The sequence below is a fragment of the Aotus nancymaae genome, unplaced genomic scaffold (genome assembly GCF_030222135.1).
Source record: "Aotus nancymaae isolate 86718 unplaced genomic scaffold, 86718_ANA_hifiasm-v0.15.2.pri h1tg000029l, whole genome shotgun sequence".
Classification (NCBI taxonomy): domain Eukaryota; kingdom Metazoa; phylum Chordata; class Mammalia; order Primates; family Aotidae; genus Aotus; species Aotus nancymaae.
Genome location: NW_026988442.1, coordinates 68,170,192 through 68,187,005, shown reverse-complemented (window position 1 = coordinate 68,187,005; position 16,814 = coordinate 68,170,192). Strand labels below are relative to the sequence as shown.

Here is a 16,814-nt window from a genome sequence, read left to right as displayed (position 1 = left end):
GCTTCTGAGGCTGTTTCTGAGGCATTCCAATTTCCAAGTTCAAAGTACTCATCACACCAAAGCACCAGAAGCTGGAGTCTCAATTTCTTGGCCCCCAACAAGACAAAAAGTTAACTGAGTTCCTAGAGATTCACTCTTGCCAAATAATATCCCAGTTCTCAACTAAGTCCTGAATATGCAACTCTGGTTATGCCTGAAGAATGTGCCAAGACTTCAAGATTTATGACCATGAGGTTCCTGTTTTTTCACATATTTTGTGTGTGTGTCCTTATATGAAGCCTCTGAGCCAAATTTTCTGAGTGCAGACCTTGCCTTGCCTCCCTACTAATTTTGGACAATTAATTTGATGATGTAAACCCTAGTTGTCATATTTGTAAAATGGAAACAATAGCATTACCTACTTTAGGTTTGTAGTGAAAATCAAGTAAGATAATACATCTAAAGCATTGTACATGGCCAATAGGATTGTTTAACGAATGTTAGCAGTTTTCATAAATTCTAGCCAATCTCTTCCATAACTTCCATCTGGAAAGTTAACCTCTGGCCACTACGAATGCCTCTTATGTCTGCATTTTATATATATATGATACCTTTGAAAATTATATATATATTAGTATATTTCTATTATATTTTGTTTGTATTTGTCCTGTACCTTCCATATCTCCCATTAAAGGTAAAAACTGGTGGAAAGGGAGAGATATATTGGTCAAAGGGTACAAATTTGCAGTTCTAAGATGCATAAGTTCTGGATGCCTAAGGTTCAGCATGGTAACTTAGTTTAAATAATAATGTATCATGTGCTTGAAATTTGCTAAGGGAATAAACCTCTAGTGTCTGACCATACACACACAAAGGTAACTATGTGAGGTGACGGATTTGTTAATTAACTTGATTGTGGTAATCATTTCACAATGTGTACATACATCAAAACATTATATTGTATACTCTCTATATTATTTTTATTTGTCAATTAAACTTCAATAAATCTGGGAGAAAATTTAAAATATTTAAAAACCCATCTTCAAAAAAATAAAAATAAGTAAATAAATGATAATAAATTATAATGTCTTTCATACTCCCCATAATGTCTCACAATTTCTAGTGACTATTATTTAGGTTAACAAGTATTTATTGAGAATGTATCATGTTTAGGGTCCCATACCAGGTGCTCCTTACTACAGTAGACTGATGTGTGTATCAATAAGGGAAATTTTCTTAAAATGATTATAGCAAATCTCAGCACCAAAGTGATAGTGCAATAATATAAATCTGGAGGCCATACAACAGGCTGATTATGTGGGGAGGGATATGGACTGCAAAGGCAAGTTCAATATTCAGCAAACTACACTCATTTTTCAACATTTATGAAATGCCTGCTCCAGGCATGCAGGATACTCTGCTAGGTCCAGACTCCTTAGCTGCAAAGGCGTCATCAGACTTGCTATAAAGACATATTCTCTGTGTATTCATTTTTGTTTGGGGAGGTAATCTTATGATTATAAATTGTTATTAGTTACTAACAGCATTCTTGACACTAAACAAACGGTGAGTTGCTAATCACAGAAAGGGTCATTTATTTTCTATTTTGGGTCACTTATTTTCTCTGTTGAGGGAAAGGAACATGACAGCTCTCTGTTAATAATGCCAAATTCAAAAATCCATTTTCTTCTTAAAATCTGAGTATCACGTCCCTTCTGACCACACCTCCCCTTTTAAAGTTAGTCTTGACATCTCACTCCATATTTTGCAAGACCTTCCTGAGCAAGTAAGACATGCCACTTGCAGAAATCAAAAGGCTAAAGGAAAACTGAACAACCACAACCAGCTTCTATGCGCAGGGGGTTAGATTCTGCTTGCAGAGTTGCAACATGCATTCTCCCTGGGCCCTCCTTCCCTACAGAACCCAGAAGCAGAACAATACATCTTCCTATGAATATATTATCAGGACTCACTTGATGATCTTGCTGTTGACAATATTGGTTGTACTTCACTTCACTCTCCTCCTGTGGTCCAAAACCAGATTCAACACCCCTGGTCCCCTACCGGGGCTGTAGAGCAGCTGAAGGGCCAACTGCCAATGGGTCTGGCACGGAATCTTTCCAGTCTCGGCACCTGACTTCCCGGCTGCCTCCCTTTCAGTCTCATTGGTCGATGAGGCAGCTGTGATTCTGACAATGAGCTTGGTGTTGGGTCAAGTTTTCTGTTCGGCTGACATACTCCCTTAGATGCCATTTTCCTTGACTCACCCTTGATTACAGGGAATGTTCTCTATTACCTTTTAAAATAATGTGATATCCATAAGCAAAGCTTTGGATTAGCATTTTCGACAGCATTACCCTTACTGATTTTTTTTTCAATGCTGAAATGCAAAAAGTAGGGTTAGAGCCAGCCTAAACCTAGTGCTTAGCCCAGGAGCATATTAAATATCATTTGTAACTTCAGAATAAAATGCAGAATTTTCCTCCCTAGGAGCCTGGAATGCAATGTTTGCCCATGTAAGCAGTTTATAAGTGCAAATGTGAATAAGTGTTTTTATATATTGGAAAGGTTGAGAGAATTCTCCTTCCAAAAAAAAAAAAAAAAAAACTTTAAAAGAATAAATATTTGTGTTCTAATACAGAGAATGTGAAATAAAAATAGTATAACTCTATTGATAAAAAAGTGCTTTTATTCAACAGTTAAAAGACAAATCACTTGCAAAATTTGCTTATATAGGAAAAAACTCAGTGTTGTAGCTTCCTTTATCATAGAACACCAGCCTCTCTCAAACACCAACTGTGATAATTAATGTCCATAGTATGAACATTCTATGTGATACAATTTGTTTCTGCTTTGTTAAAAACAAAGGCCAAATTGACTGCCAGCACTTGAGATTCTGAAAACAATACTATATATAGATAAAATAATTCATTGCTGTTATTAATTTTCCAATTATATTTTGATATTTTAAAGAAATATCTATCGTTTTTATCATACATTTTGATAATTTATCTAAATATTACAGATACATAAAATAGAAATGGAGATTCCCACCCACAGAAACTCTCACATAAACAACCTGGTGAATAATTCTTCAGATTTCCTCTCCAAGTGTTCTTTTCACCAGAATCACACCATACTATACCTTCCCTTTGTGACTTCATTTTTTTTTTTTTATGTTTAATAATTCTTGGACATCTTTTCCATTTGAAGCTTTCTAAAACTGCCTCATTCTTTGAATCTCTTTGGTCATTGTAGTAGAGGGGATAAGATCACAGGCTTTGGGACCAAATGGCTTAGCTGCTTTTGAATCCTAGCCCCAGCATTAGTAATTCTGTGACTTTGACAAGTTACTTAATTTATCTGTGCTTTGCTTTCTAAACCCGTAAAATGTCAAATTAATAACACCTACCCAAAGTGGTTGCCTTGTCCATTAGCTAGTTGCTTCTTGGTGTTTTGTAGGCATGAAACCACAATAGTATTGTTACCAAGGATATTTTATATCTTATTAACAATCTCACATTGATGGACATTTAGATTGACCATGGTTTTTTTATTCTCATGCATAATGCTGTAATGAACATTCTTCTAAGCACAGCTATACCAATTTTGTGAGTATTCCTAGAGGATAAAATTTTTGAAAGTGTCATTTTTGAATCAAAGGGGAGCTATATTTTTAAAATGATAAATATTGTAGGAGTAACCATCTCCAAAATTGTAACTGTTTATATTATGAATAAGAGCGATGAGGGTAAATTTGGGATTATGAGAAACACTTTATTAAACCTTTTGCCCACATATTAAAAAATGCATAGTTTTTGCTTGTTTGTTTACAAAGGAGCAGGGGACTACTGGAATACAATATATCTTAAGTAACATTTGAATTATATTATTCATAATCAAAACCTAAATTTTTTTTTTCATAATTTCCCCCATTCTCACAGTTCTGCAAGTCTTTGAGCCCTATTTCTCCAGAGAAAGAATTCATAGCACCTTATCTTCATATAATCAGTTATTATTAAATGCAGAAAATAACATTCCTCTAGGCAGCTACTCATAAAGATCTACAAGTCAGATGTGTAACAAGTGTTTATGGAAATTAATAAATCAAGATATGAAACAATTATGTCATGTTCTACAGGTATGGTAACATTATTCCTCAAACCCAAACTGAAAACATTCTCTGACAACTCTACCACATATCAGAACTGAGATTGTTCAAGGCTGGTTTTCTGTAGTTACATGAGAGCCCAAAGGGGCAAAACCACCCTGAGATGGATGAGCCTCTGAGGTCTAGTAATACATGGCATGGGCACAGTGTGAGACAAAATACCTCGATCACAGTGGAACTAAATGGCTAACATTTTACAACTTCTGGAAACACATATTTCTTTCTAGTTCTGTAATATAAAGCTAATTTGAGACTTTGTTACAGATAGTAACATCTGATACAAAGAAGTAACATAGCACTAAGTTGATTTCCAATTATCAACATACAATTCAAAAAAAATTTCTTTTAATGATGAAGTGGCTTTATATCAGGTTAATAGAAAGGTAAAGATACATGTTTACACAGGAGAAGTGGTCAATAGCTACACCTCTTCTTCCCACACATAGTAGTGAATATTGTGTTCTTTATGAAGTTGTATTTGCTTTTCATGCTTACTGTTGTTTACATGTTCTAAAATCTCTGCACAATGGAGTTTGCAAATGAAATAAAGATATCTAAATATTATAATTAAGAATTTGTTTTTAGAATTATTTTACCCTTTCTGAAAATAGGTTAATATTTGGCATTAACATTTTTCAACTTAAAATACAAAATTTGTCTAAAACTGGGAGTTGAGGGCTAAATAGAAAATTAATGCATATTTGTATTTTTAAAAAGATTTCCAGAAACAGTATTTATTTTATATAGTTTTATATTTAACATCTTTCAAGCATGAATCAATTCTCTACTTCTCTCTTTACCTGATCTTTTAAACTAAGATTTGTCTATAATAACATAAGCCTAATTCTTTGGAAATAATGTTCAGTTAGCATAATTGGCATTATAGAGTTTTAAAGTACATTATACAATATTCTGTCACTAGACACTAAATTGAAATTTTAAAGAAAATGATGGAAATTGCTGTAAGGGAAAAAAAGTAGCCTTTTAAATCTAATTTGTTATGCACTGCAGTAGGGTAATGGATGCAATGAAAGTTCTTTTATTGAGTTCCCATGTCCAAAAGGTATTTAGGTAGCAAAGGATGTTAAGCAGACCCCCTGCCATCCCCCTTTAACTGAAGATAGCAGGAAATAAGGTATATAGGTCTGTGTCCTCCTGATTTTTATTTCCTCAGGAGTACAACTTCTGCAAAGGACACCTTAGGCTGCTTAGCGATCACAAAGGGTACACTAGAACCCCTCGCTGTCTGCTTGAATAGCAGGATCTGAAGGGTGGCTGAAACCATACAGGGAGTTAAATCCTTCAGGTGGGTCTTTTCAAATTCCAATAGTGAGGAGTTACTGGAGAATTGGTAAGGATTTCACTAGGTCCCAGCAGGTTTGAGATCAAAAGCTTCAGTTAAATAAAAGCCTATTGGGAAATCTTAAAACCTCTTTGTAATGTAACTTTAAAAAGTTAATACAAAGAAACCTTAGACTGAAGCCGGTAACAGCATGAACAAAGAGTATATCAAAACTGATTCCATTAGGAGAAAGCGGACATACAAATTCACTTAATTTAAAGAGCAATCCAGTCATATTACTGTGCGAGAGAATAGAACTTACACCATACCATCCAGCCCATTTAGAAGATGTGCTCATTTCTTGCTACATATGCCAGACTTCATTCTTTGTCATTATGATATGCTTTTTAAACAACATATATATTCATTTTCTGAAAGAAGAGTGATGTGCATCTAAACTCACTCCTAAAGAAGATACTTTTAAAACAAATTAAAATTAAACTTGATGGGGACCCATCAGTCAGCTGGTTATCTCTTTTTCATGGTGTCAAACTGCTAATTGCCCATCCTCCTTAAAATAATAGACCCTCAATTGATATTGATTGGTAGATCATTAATGAGTGCATTAATTATAATGTAATCTTTATAATGAATACTAATCCATTCCTGGCAAGTCACACCCTTTTATTAACTGAAGTCATTCATTAATGGTTTAGTGGGGGAGAAATGAACTTTATTTGGTTCTGAGGTCTGAATTTTGCATTGGTTTTGAATTTTTCAGAACGCTTGTACTGAAATGTCTCATGCACTCAATGTCCCTTCCACTTTCACATTAGGCACGGGAGATGGGTAGCTTAGACACTATATCCTTTTTTCAACCATACCGATACTGGAGCACACTTAGCAGGACATAGTAGAACATGTAATGCGATCTGAATTGCACAGCCATTTAACCAAGGCTTGGACTAGATAGACCCTGTACAACTTGATTTAAACCTACAGACTTTTCAACCGAACAATGTCTCACTGGTCTCACAGATTTCAGAATGTAATCAAGCTAAGTTGCATACAGCTGTATTCAACCCAAAGCACTCTTTTTCCAAGGGGCCATTACTAACAGCAAACGTCCTAACATTTTCACAGTGATAGATGGAGAAACAGAGGCACTCGTACTCACATTTAAAATTTCAGCTCCTTTCCCTCTTCTGTTCTTTAGTTGTCTTGTCTTTTCCTTCTCTTCTTCTACCTAATTTTCTTTCATTTTGTTTTCTAATAGAGACATGGTCTCGCTACGTTGCCCGGGCTGGTCTCAAACTCCTGGCCTCGTGTAATCCTCCCATCTCTGCCTCTCAAAGTGCTGGGATTACAGTCGGACTTCTTTTCATCTCTCGGTGTGTCATCCAATTGATGACAGGAAAAAGAGAAAAGGAAAGCAGGAGTTCTACTATTCTCTGTGCATAGGATAAAAAACCTTTGGAAAGGGGGCAGTACTTCCTGAATAGACTATCCCAATGAATTTCTTTTTCCTAGTGCCGGGTCATCCATTCAAAAATATGAGCAAAGACACCAACTCACTGGCTCCACTGAAAGTGTCAGAGTAGGTAGACAGGCAAGCAGGAGCAGGGCAGGAGATGCCGCCCCCCAAATGTCATGTGACCGTCAGGTGATGGCCAGTCAGTTGTTAAGCTGTCTCGCTAAAATAGTAATTGGTCACAGCTGGTGCCAGGGAAGGCTGTCTCCCATTAGACAGAAACACCTGAAACTGGTGGGCAGCAGCTTCCCAATAAGATCTCAGAAGTCAGGCAAGGGGGCTCAAGCATGCACACTAAAAGGCAAAATGGCTGAGTTTAACTGCTATATGACCTTCCTCTAGGAACACTGGACTGGTAAGGGAAAAATGCCTCAAGTCACTTTAAACACTCAACTGGTTAAGAGGAAAAACACCTCAAGTGAGCATGCGCACAACTCCAATTAAATACACTGCAAATGCAGCGCTTCCCAAGTGCTGGCAGGCCGCTGTGCATGCAGACAGCCAGCCCACCCCAAGGGAAGAATCAGGGAAGAAGGGACACAACCCCCAGAAGCATGCCAATGTATAAAACCCCAAGTCAGAGGTCAAACCACACACTTGACTCTCTCAAATTGCCTGCTTGGCCCTCTCTTAAGTGTACTTTACTTCCTTCTACTCCTGCTCAAAAAACTTTTTAATAAACTTTCACTCCTGCTCTAAAACTTGTCTTGGTCTCCCACTCTGCCTATGTCAACTCCATCTTCTGAGGAGGCAAGAATTGAAGTTGCTGCAGACCCGTACAGATTTGCTGCTGCTAGCAAAACAAAAGGATGCAATACATCTGTGACAATTCTGCTTCTGCACATAGTCTGTGCTAACATACCCCTTAGGGGTGTGCGCTCCACCCTGTAGGGGTGTGCCGTCAAATGTTGGGAAGTAGCTTTTATTGATGTCTGTTCTGATGAAATGTTGACTTGGATAGTTGCTCTTTCATCCAGTTTGCTGTTTATAATAAGTAAAAAACGTCAAACAAGTAATAAAAGGTGCACGTGGTTACTCAATCTTTATTTCCTGGATATGCATGTATGAGTATGCATTCTGTAAGTGTATTTACATATATATCCTATAAGAATTACATATATGTTCATACAAATATGAGTTAACTTATGAGTTAACTAACCTGTGAGTGTAATTAGAATATAAGCATTTTACTCTAACACTGACTGAGTACTCAGTGACTAGCTTATCTTGGATACTCTGAGTACTTTATAAACACACAAAGACCTTATTATGCCTGAAGTTATTACTTACTTGTTTAGTGTGCTTCGAATTTTTAAATCCATTCCAATGTACCACTGCATATTCTAGTATTTGAAAGTGAGTCTTAAATTCCAAAAGTTCGAAAAGCACTACTCCAGCAATGACTATCTTGATTGAATGCCAAGGTATTTTTTTAATACTTGGCACACCATCAGCAAGACTCTGGGCCTTATGGAGATGATATAAAAAGTATATGCCATAAAATCAGTTTCAAGATATTTGTAATTTTGTAGTGGATGGAATACCTGCAAAGATGACACACATATTCATGAATTGTTTTCTAATTTTAAATTGATCACTCTCTTCTGTGACCCCCACCTTAACTTGCATCTACTCTAACAGAGCATCTATAAACCTTATTTCATGTGAAAATTCATGTCTTTTTCATTTGAGTCAGAGATTGTCTCATTTATCTGTTTCTTTAGTGACAACCACAGTGGTAGACACATGATAGGTGCTTAATAAATGCTAACTGATCTAAGAAATAAAAAATAGATGAGCCACTGGAGGACAAAATGAAACAGATGATTATGTGTTGAATTTTTTTTCAGTGTCCAAAAGAGAAAAGATAAAAATTAATATCTAGAATTTTTTCAAAGTGAAAATAGCTCTTTTCTGACTAATAAATAATACATGCTCGCTGCAAAATATTCAAATATCTCACAATAATTTCTCTGTTAGAGAAAACCAGTTTTAATGATTTGGTGTAGGTGTATGCTCTCAGTTGTTTACCCATGCTCATACAGGGTTAGCATTTTTTTAAGAATAGGTTGGAGCCATACTCCGTGTGTGTGTGTGTGTGTGTGTGTGTGTGTGTGTGTAGTTAATACTAACTAAAAATTTAATAATATATTGCTGATACCTCTCTATGGCACAAATGTTTCTCATTAACTGGCTATTGTAGCTTTTATTTTGTATAATTCATAATGTATTTTAATCTATTGACAGATATTTAGATTGCATATATTTTTAATTCTTATAAACAGTGCTTTCATAAACATCTTTTAACATCTTTGCAAGTTCAGATTTATTTTCTTGGCATAAATTCCTAGACATGAAATGGACTTACAATGTTGAAGTAGTTTGTCAAATTGCTCTCCAAGACGGTTGTGCCAATTTTCACTCCCACCAACTGTGCATGAGCCATTTTTCTTATAATCTAAATGGGGTAAAATTCATTTTAAAAATCTTTGTTAATCTAATAAAAAGGTATTTTTTCATTATTATTTTAAAACCTAGAGTACTTGGGAACTTTCAAATAAATCAATTCTTGATAAATCACACCTGGCCCACCCAGGGGCCATATCCAGTACCAAACTGACTTCCTTCTGCCAGCCAGCTCCTGCCTGGGTTGTCTCTACACCAGCAGGAAATGTGAATCAATGAAAGTGTACAATCGTAATACTAGGTTAAAAACACTTAGCAGAGATGGAATGCATGTATTAAATCTCAAAATAAAAAGTGTTTGATTATTGACTGTTGTAAATACTTTTCATCACTGTTGGCCTCCATAAATGTGGATAATTGAATAAATAATAAAATATTTCACAAATTATATAACCTGTTGTAATGCCTGTTCTTCAAATGATTACAGAAGACAATCTACCTCTCATTTTTTTTAAGGTTCTAGTAGGATTGTCAAACATTCTACACCAAAGCCTAGAACTCAGCAAACTGCCAACATGATGTGGGATGTGAGAAAGAATTTGTAAAGCAAGACAGATGTATCTAAGTAGCATTGGTGACATGTATACATACCATGTAATATTTCCACAGTCCCAGTATGTCAAAACTTGCATTGGAAAAAGAAACAGCAGCTTTATGCGTCAACACTTTACAATCCTAACCCAAAGTGTAAACACTGGTCAATATTCTTGCCCCTCAATGATGGTAGGCTCTTTACTGGAAGGTCATAAAGACTGCACACATTTCTTTGTGGACCTGGTCAGCATTTCCACAAACCCTGCCAGTAGTATGAAACTTTCCATATTTTGAAGGCTGAAGTGTGACGATGCCTTTCCCCCTGCACTATTTTACTGGTCACTACAAAAGAAGATGTGCAGTTGTTCCTCTATACCCACAGGTTCCACATCTGTGAATTCAACCAGCCAAAGTTAGAAAATACTTGGTAAATAAATAAGTAAATAAAAATAATACAACAATAAAAAATACAAAATTTAAAAACCTACACAGTGTAACAACTATTTCCACAGCATTTACATTGTATTAGGTATTATCAGTAATCCAGACATGTGCACAGGTTATATGCAAAATTACCCCATTTTACTAGACAAAAGGGACTTGACCATCAGTGGATTCTGGTATCTGCAGGGGTCCTGGAACGAATCCCCTTGATACCGAGGGACAACTGTAGGTGTGTTAATTGTCTATTCCTGTGTAACAAATAAACCCAAAGTTTAGTGGCTTAAAACAACAAACATGCATTACCCCACAGACTCTGTGGATTTGAAATCTGGGCACAGCTTAGCAGGGTCCTCTGCTTTAGGGTCTCTTACAAGGCTGCAGTTCAGATGTCAGCTGGTGGCACAGTCACATCAAAGTTCGACTGAGGCAGGATCTCCTTCCAAGCTTCCTCAGTGCTAGCTGAGCAGGATGCTGTTCCTCATCGGTGACTGGAAGGAGGGTCTCAGTTCCTCTCTGGTGTCGGCCAGGGGCTTCCCTCAGATTCTTGCCATGTGGGGCTTTCTAACATGGAAATGCACTTCATCAAAGCCAGCAAGAGAGAAAGGGACTCTGCTAGCAAGACCGGAGTCATAGTCTTTTATAACCTAATTTTGGAAGTGGCATCCAATAACTTTGGCCATATTCTATTCAGTAGAAAGAAGTCACTAGGACCAGTCCACATTCAAAAGAAGGGAATTCCATAAGATAGGAATACCAGGAGACAGGGAACATTGGGGCCATTTTAGAAGTCTGACTATCATAGCAATAATTGCTCAGTTGATAAAGGAGTAAAGGTCACTGGAAAAGTAAGAAGGATGCCAGGAAGCATGATGTGTGAGGAATTCCTTGGGAAAAGACTCATAATACTTTGGTAATATAGACGGTCGATAAACATGTTTGAATCTGGTATCAGCCTCCTCGTGAAAGTGTGTGTGTGAAGTCTCAGGTCAAGGTCGTAAAATCACGTATTACTAAGTGATGATGGCAAAACCTGAGACCAAGACAATAACAAAGAATAAATACCTTCAAACAAGAGGGAAATTACTTCATAGCCAATGTAAAAATAGATCACAATTCTTATTTCCTCAAAATGCTGTGTCCATTAACCTTGATACTGTGAAATTAATGACATACCAAAGACTCTGATTCTATATTTTTCACACGTAAACATGTTCACATGCTGTTATTTGTCATTTGTCAAGCTTAAATTTTGAGTTTTGTTGAGACCATAGACCCGGCGATAATCCAATGTTTGTCCTTACTCTCCACCTATCCCTCACTACGATAAGATAGTTGGTTTAAGCCAGATATATATTTGGGATCATCAAATAAAAATATAGAAAAGATAGGTTAGTGATCCATACTGAGGGGCTCACACTCACAATATTTTTTTAGCATGGCTGTTCTAAGAAGTTCGGTTAATCAGCTGAGTGTATGCATGTATGAGTTATATACATGTTTCTATGATAACAAAAATGAACAGAGATATAGCAGATACATTGTCTTGACAGGTTTTGCTTGGTTTTAGTGCAAAAACTTACTAATTAATGCAAGTGTTGCAATCATTTTTATGACATTCCCCAAAGATGGCACTTTAAGGGTTATGCCATATGTTGATTGACAGCAGCCATAATTCCATACAATGAGACTGTATCATATTGTTTGAAGTGAGGTGATATTCAGCTCTTGAAACTGATCAAACATACGATTGCATCAAACAGTATTACAATATAATCACGCTGTACGTGGGGACTGCCAAGGTTGATCAGCATGTTGTACTCTTTTCCCTTGGACTTCTCTAATCGCAGTTGTGACACACCATTGCATTCACATTTTCCTTTAAGAACTGCAGAATCTAAGACAGAGAAAAAAATCTGCATAAAATTGTGGTTTGGTTATGCTATGTGAGTGTACACTTGTAGACTGCTTTAGAATTACAAATTTGCTCCCATTAAGATCTCTCTAAGTATACAAATAAAAACCTAGAAAGGCCAAGATAGAAAGAGAAGATTTCAAACAGGGCAGAAAATAATTCCATTGTCCTTTATTTTTCTTCAATAAATAAGCTAACTTGGAAGACATTCCTTTTTTAAACACTTTTCAGTTTCTGAAGCGCCCAACGATTTTTTTTTTCTAATGTACTGTTTGGCAAAGGCACTTGCTTATTTACTGACCTTGGTACTATTTCAGATGCAGAACGATGAAGGATATAAGAACCTATTCTTTTCCCATCCTTCATTGCTGCTATCTTGGACAGCAATGTGAGGATGGGCATGAGAAAATGAGAATAGTTTGGCTCTCTACTAGATGGCTTTCCCAGGTGAAGTCCTGAAACACAGTGGCTTTTAAATTGATGTACTTTAGGGATTTCCCTTTTATTTTTCATTTGTTCCATCCGTCTCTCCATCCATCCATCCATTCATTCATCCATCTCATAACTTATAAAAGAACCATTGGGGTATTTTTAGAACTCTGCTGAGGGTAGCTTACAGAGGAACAAGGGGGCCAAGCCATCATCTCTTCATGCTGACATCAGCAGAGATATGTTGCCCAGTCTGGTCTCCCAGTGTGAATTCGAGCAAGTCTCTGAGATGTTACCATCCTATCTAAACCCACCCTAACCCTAACCTTACGATGCCCACTGTGCGGCCTCTTAGGTCAAATCCCACTCAGGTTTTTGGCCTACAGAAGCTATGCGACTTGTTCAGAGATTCATTGGGATGTCAGGAATGCGGAAGCTTTCTCAGCCTGGCTACCTCAACACCCCACGTAATCACCTCTCTCCTGCTGCTCCTGTGCTGTGGCAGACACAAAGGAATTGATGAGGCTTAAGGCTTCCTTGTGTTGTCCCAAGATGTAAGACCACAGCTGCTAGATTCTCCTGCCCTATGGGCATTTCTCCCAACTCAGGTGAGAGGGTCAGAGCACAAAGTCCCTTCAAGGAGATGCCACAAACACCAAAGCTTTGTGCTCTGTGCTTTCCTTCTTTTGTCCACGAAATTAATGTCGTGTCTTGAGATCTTTAGGACCTTCCTGTGTAAAACACAAATGCCCAGGGTTTTGAAATTCAAAAAGCTAAGAACTGATTCTTTTTACCACTCTCTTTCTGCTGTAGCATCCATTGCTTACACAAGTAAAGAAGAAAGCCTTAGCTACTGCCCAAAGGTGAATAAACATCATCACTTAACCTCTCTCTTGTTTCTTTGTCTTCTAGTTCATTCATTTTGTTGTTTGACATTTTACTTTCCTTTTCTTAGAGCTTATAATTTTTTCCCAAAGATACTGACTAGAACAGTTAACTCACTACCTTCCTTCCTTCCTTTCTTTCTTTGAGAAAGGGCCTCTTTATGTTGTTTAGGCTGGAGTGCAGTGGCTTTCCATAGGTGTGATCACAGTGCGCTACTGCCTCAAACTCTTGTCCAGGCTCAAACAATCCTCCTCAGCCTCACTAGTAAGTGAGACTACAGGCACACGCCAGCTCATCCAGCTCTAATTTTCATCTTTCTTCTTTTTAACTGTAAATTGTGAATGCTGTACTTTTACCTCTTGGTATGATTTAAACTACATCATACATTTTTAAATTTTGCTATTGGATGTTTTCTTTAAATTCTGAAACAATACACATTTTCAAAAAAATTGTTCATATAGTACAAATATTTTGTTTTTCCTTGTAAATTAACCCCATGTTTCATTAGATCTCAAACACTTGACTGTGTGTTTTCTACTAATAAGAATTTCTTACTTATCTGCAACACAACCAATATAATCAGATAGGAACTTGGATACACTTCTGCTCTTTAGTCCACAGACCATATTCCAGTTTCACCAATGAATACAATGACACTTTTTGAAATAAAAGGATCCAGTTCAGAATCACATAATGCATTTAGCTAATACATATTTTTAGTTTCTTTCAGTCTAGAATATTCTTCAGTCTGTCCTTGACTTTTATGATTTCAATACTTGTGAGGATGAATTCAGTTACTTTATAGAATTTCCCACAGCTAATTTCCCACTGTGGGAAATTCTATAAAGTAACTGAATTTTACAAGGAAATTGTCTGATGTTTCCTTATGATAGATTCAGATTATAATATCATAGCACTGATGCTGTGTACTTCTCAATGCATCCTACCAGGTCATTAGTGGTTTCAGTAACTGATACTCACTTTGACCACTTCATGAAAGAGATGTCTGTTAGGCTCCTCCACCATAAAGTTACCTTCATCCCCCTTTGGGGAAAAGTAGTTTGAAACTACGTGTCTTAGTCTGTTCATGTTGCTATAGCAAGACACCGGAGACTAGGTAATTTGTAAACCACAGAAATTCATTTCTCCTGCTTCTGGAGGCTGAGAAGTCCAAGACTGAGGTACTGGCAGATTTGGTGTCTGAGGAGAGCTGCTCTCTGATTCCAAGATGGCACCTTGTTTCTGAGTCCTCAATGGCAGAAGGCAGAAGGGCAAAAAAAGGCAACAACTCACTAGGCTTCCTTAACCTCTTTTATAAGAACACTAATCCATTCTTAAGGGCAGAGCCCTCATGACTTAAACACTGGATATTAGTTTCTAACATGAATTTTGGAGGAACACATACATTTAAACCATAGTACTATGTTAATATCTCATTCCTCATCACATTCATTTATTTATGTCTATAAGTCCTCATATTTTACTGTTTATGCCTGTAAGTCCTCATATTTTACTTACTATCATAAGTTACTATCCCTGATACTATCATTATTAATTTTGGCACTCAAATTATAATCAGTAGGAGCCCTTTTAACCTGCCTTCTAAGTACTTTTGATATATCTTTGTCATTAAAAAAATACTTCCTTGCTTTCTGGTACAATAAGTTCTAGGCTTTCTTGAATTTTTTTCCCTCCTAGGACCAAAATCAGCCATTTCTTCAAGTCCTATTTCCTTTTATATAAAATGGTACCTCAAAACCAAGATGTGGCTGCTGTACATGCTCCTGTCGGAGTGTTGTTACTTCCAGGTCCTATCTGAGATAGGTATATGTATGTGTATACCACATATTTGCATCTAAATTTATATGTCTGTCTCTATATATTGAATACCATGAGTCCTTGCTGACCCTTCCAATTTCACATGTTCATTCTAGTTTTCCCTCTTGCCATATATGTAGATCCCTTCTCCACTGGCAAGAAGGCTAGCTTCCATCATTTTTCTGATATTTACTTATGCAATCAACCCCATTTTATGAAATGTATCATCTCCAGCCCCACTACAAACCTCTGCCCTACACAGATGTCCTCCTCTCTCCGTTTGGACTCTGACTCTCCTAACCACACCAACTGCCTGTGAATACCTTTTCACCCTGTTCACGCTGATTCTTCATGCGAGGTTGCCTGCCATCCCAGAGTGATGTTTTATCATTCATGGGCTCTGATACTCCCTCTGACCACTGCAGCTCTATCCCACCTAATGGCTTCAGGACTGAATTTTTCAGGAAGTAGAAGGAATATCACTCAAGTTTTGCCATGTAATATTTTCATTTCCTGAAATTCTTCAAGTCATAACTTAGTTCATGTATATTTTACATTTCAAAGATGTTGAGGGATTTTGTGTTTTATTTCTAATTTAGTGACATTATGTTCAAATCTACTTTCTAATTTCTAAATTAATAATATTCAGATGACCTCTTGTATTTGCTGAGGCTTTCTTTAAAACCCAATTCATGGTTGTATTAGTCAGGGTTCTCCATAGAGACAGAACCTATGAATACACAAACACACACACACAAACACAGAAAGAGATACAGATATATGTGAGGGGACGTATTAGGGGTAGTGGCTCATGTGCTTATGGAGGTTGAAAAATCCCATAATAGGCCATCTGCAAGATGGAGAACCAGGAAAGCCGATAGCATGGCTTGGTCCAACTCCAAAAGCCTCTGAACTAGGGAAGCCAATGGTGTAACACTCAGTCTGAGGCCAAAGATCTTAGAACCTGGTGGTGCACTGGGGAGCCACTGATGAAAGTCTTGGAGTCCAAAGGCTAGAGACCTGAAGTTCTGGTGTCCAAGGGCAGAAGAAGGGTATCCTAGCTCCAGAAGAGAGAGAAAGAGTTCACCTTTTGATATAGTTTGGCTGTGTCCACACCCAAATCTTACCTTAAATTTTAACTCCCGCAATTCTCGTGTTTCATGGAAGAAACTTGGTGGGAAGTAACTGAATCATGGGGTTGACGCTTTTCCATACTGTTCTCATGATAGTGAATAAGTCTCATGAGATCTAATAGTTTTTAAAATGGGATTTTTTTCCGGCACAAGCTCACTCTCTCTTTGCCTGCTGCCATCCATGTAAGATGTGACTTGGTCCTCCACCACGATTGTGAGGCCTCCCTAGC

General features: G+C 37.2%; 1 long non-coding RNA gene across 9 annotated transcripts in view; it reads right to left on the bottom strand.

The window, feature by feature from the left end:
- LOC105731609 (uncharacterized) overlaps positions 1 to 16,814 on the bottom strand; it is a 253,122-nt gene that overhangs the window by 221,496 nt on the left and 14,812 nt on the right. For 4 of the 9 annotated variants that reach the window (XR_010344613.1, XR_010344616.1, XR_010344609.1 and 1 more), the window contains one exon: positions 3,617 to 11,437. This is a non-coding gene — a long non-coding RNA (uncharacterized LOC105731609). Of the gene's footprint in view, positions 1 to 3,616; positions 11,438 to 16,814 lie in introns of those variants that run through there. The other 5 variants (XR_010344612.1, XR_010344615.1, XR_010344611.1 and 2 more) reach the window with 4 other exon arrangements.